Source organism: Myotis lucifugus, unplaced genomic scaffold, assembly GCF_000147115.1.
Source record: "Myotis lucifugus unplaced genomic scaffold, Myoluc2.0 scaffold_555, whole genome shotgun sequence".
NCBI lineage: Eukaryota > Metazoa > Chordata > Mammalia > Chiroptera > Vespertilionidae > Myotis > Myotis lucifugus.
The window spans coordinates 571,729-575,213 of NW_005871603.1; the positions used below are offsets into that span (position 1 = coordinate 571,729).

Sequence of the window (3,485 nt, forward strand, 5' to 3'; positions counted from 1 at the left end):
CCGTTGGGGTGCGATTGCCTGAAATGCGGAAGGGGGTGTCCACTGCCACTGGGTAGGACAAAACACCCGAGGGATGGCAAAAAGCGAGGGGCGGCCTGGGCCTTTGGTGGGGGCCGCGGGGTTCCCTTAGCAGTTTGGGGAGCTACCTCCCTCCGCAGCACCGGGGGTTCGATGGGTTCCCCCGGTTGTGGGGCCCCTGTTGCCCTGGAAAAGCGCAGAGCACTTGGGGCTTGCACCTGTGCGGGAGAATGGAAGAGACACGCCCCTCCAATGCAGGGCTGTTGTCTGTTAGGCGCGAGACACCATTTCCTAATTTTTTTTAAAAAAATATATTTATTGGTTTCAGAGAGGAAAGGAGAGGAGAAAGAGATAGAAACGTCAATAATGAGAGAGAATCACTGATCGGCTGCCTCCTTGCACGCCCCACTGGAGATCGAGCCCGCAACCCAGGCATGTGCCCCTGACCGGAATCGAACCTGGGACCCTTCAGTCCTCAGGCCGGACGCTCCATCCACTGAGCCAAGCCGGCTATGGCGCCATTTCCTAATTTTTGACGGAGGACGAGGCTTGTGGAGGGGAGGCACACTAAGGGGAGGTGGGGGTTCATTCCGAGAGTAGCCCCGGGGGGGATGGGAGGTTCCCCCCACACCGCCAAAGGGAGGATGGGGCGGGCTAAAAAAATCCCAATTAAAAGCCCACAGCACCTGGTATTCCAAGGTGGTCTCCCATCCAAGTACTAATCAGGCCCGACCCTGCTTAGCTTCCGAGATCAGACGAGATCGGGCGCGTTCAGGGTGGTATGGCCATAGACCCTGAAACCGGCCTCCGGGAACCTCAAGAGCCCGCGGCGCCGGGCCTCCAGGCCCGCTGAGCCCTGGGCCCCCTGGCTGACCTGGTGCTCAGCTCCCCCGACCCTCCGCCCTGTCCGCCCGACCTCCCTCTAGCCGGGACTGGATCTGTCCCTGCTGAGCCACCAGCTGCCTCTCATCCACCTTCTGAGCTTCCAGGGCAGGAGAGCGGCTCCCGGTGGGGGTGCGATGTCCTGGGGAGCCCAGAAGGGGGCGCCCTCCCTAACTGGGCTCCGCTAGGGATTCCACTTCACATCCCCATGGCAGCATTTTGTTGGGGAGAATCCAATGGCTAAACACTTAGTTGTGACCAAAAATGAGCATGTGCGAAGGCAGGGTCCAGGGAGTGGAGGTGGAGGCCGCCCACTGTTATGGGTTGACTCAGCGAGATAGACCACTGACTCAGAATTTAAATTTAGGAACCTTTATTAAGCTGGCCAGCTGTCTGCAGTTCAGCCTTTGCTTCGAACTGTAGCACCTGACTGCAAGAGTTATGGCTATTTATATGCAAAAACTACAAAGTTACAAAGCCATGCTTACGCAATTTGTTCCCGACACAGTATAGCATTATCACCTTCCTGTCTATGTTTTCCGGGAACAGAGAGCACAGTATATTGAGGAGGGACCATGAGACCATATCTCAAGGCCTGACCTGATGTCAGTACCTTCCTATCTGTCTGTTCCAGGAACAGACAGCACAGCGTGCCCCGATATGCAGCCCAGTACACCACCATATAGGCCCACAGCCAGCCCCAGGTCTGATGCGCCGTGTCCTGGGAGACCACAGGAGGTGATACGGCCTGGGTGGTCACCCCTTCGTTTCCTCCATTTCACCCTCTTACAGGTGGAGACCTAGCGAGGTGGCCCAGGGCGGTGTGACTCTACCAGTATCACAGTGCTGAAGCCCAGGCTGTTTGAAGTGGCAGTCCAGGCCACATCCCACCCCGTCTAGGGATCTGGCCCTCTCGGAGTTTTTGCATCCGGCGCAGGTCACACTGCCTGTGCACAGGTGGGGCAGGTTTGATGTCATATACACCGGTCCAGGTCTCTAGAAGATTGTTTCCTGTACCATCCCTCGTGTGTCGGCAGGGTCCCTGGGAAGGCCCAGGAGGACACAGTGGCTTTGCCAGGACACTAAACCAATCAGACAATACAGGTCTAACTGGGCTCTCCTGAATGCTAGGCCCCTGGTGGCAAGAACGGGGAGCTGGGGGAGGGGAAAGCTGAGTTGGGGAACTTGGAGTATTTCTGGGGGTGTCAGTCAAAAGCCCAGAGGGGTTTCCGGGCAAGTGTGCTTAAAGGAAAACATACAGGTAATGGAACCTTGCAAACTTTATGTCACTTCCTCAGCGACAGGACAATACAGAAGCTAGAACTCTGGTTACCAGGCACCACATTCCTGAGACAGGCCCCTATCACCTCGCTTGACTGGAGACCTGGGAGAGAACAGGATGTTCTCCTCTGGTCTCCAGATGTCCTTGGGGTGTGTCTTTGGAAAAGCTTACAACAAAACTGTTTCACACAGGCAGACAGTGGCTCTAGTCTCCCTTCTGACGCCTGCTGTCCTTGAGCAGTGTGTAGCCTCAGGTAACTTAGGACTGCCTAGCGTGGGCCAATCCCAGGGAGGCCACAGCTGGGAGCACTTGTGGGCATCATATCAGTAGGCCTCAGGGCCTTGCCTCCTATACTCCCTCTACTGGGGACTGAGCCCATAACCCGGGCATGTTCCCTGACCCAGAATCGCACTGTCACCTCCCGGTTCATAGGTTGATGCTCAACCACTGAGCCACATCAGGCAGGCAGAAGCATTAATTTTATGATACATTTTAACTCATAAAAAGTTACAATAGCTCTCATGCTAGCAATTTTTCTATTTTCTTTCATTTTATTATCAATTTAAAAGCATTGAGAGCAGCAGAATGTCACGCCTGGGCACAACAGTCTGAAATGTGTGACCTGAACGTCATCACAGGGAACTGCAGAGCAACCCAAATTCAGGAACACCTCAAAAGTATCTTGCCTGTACTCTTCAAAAAATATCCCGGCAATAAAGGACAAAGTCTAAATTTCAGATAAAGGGAGATTAAAAAAATATGCTAACCAAATGTAACATGTAATTCTATATTGACTTTTGGACCAGATTTTTATTTTTAATGGAATAACTGGACAAACATGAATTAGGTAAACAATTACATAAGAGTATGTTATTTTCCTGCATCTGATAATTGTACTGTAATTGTATAAGGGAATGTATTATTATTATTATTATTATTATTATATGTCCTTATTGACTAGACAGTGAGAGGTGGCCTCCTGCACTCCTGTCACTGGGGATCAAGCCTGCAACACGGGCATGTGCCCTGACCAGAAATAGAACCGGTGACCTCTTGATTCATGGGTCAAAGCTCAAACACTGAGCCACGCCAACCGGGCTGAATGTCTTATTTTTAAAGAAATGCACACTAAAATGTTGTGGTAGTCAAGCATAATGACAGCAATTACCTTAAAATATTATGCAAAACGATAATTTGATTATTTAGGAAGAGAAAGCTGATGTGACAAGATGTTAATATGTGGGGACTGTGCATGAAGAAACTACGAGCATTTTCTGTACCACCTACTATTATTTTTATAACT

At 51.5% G+C, this 3,485-nt stretch overlaps 1 non-coding gene across 1 annotated transcript; it reads right to left on the bottom strand.

Moving 5' to 3' along the window:
• Window positions 1-692: 692 nt before the first annotated feature.
• Window positions 693-811, bottom strand: LOC111823560. The gene has a single exon (XR_002826607.1). It is a non-coding gene; the product is annotated as a 5S ribosomal RNA (ribosomal RNA).
• Between the last annotated feature and the right edge of the window lie 2,674 nt (window positions 812-3,485).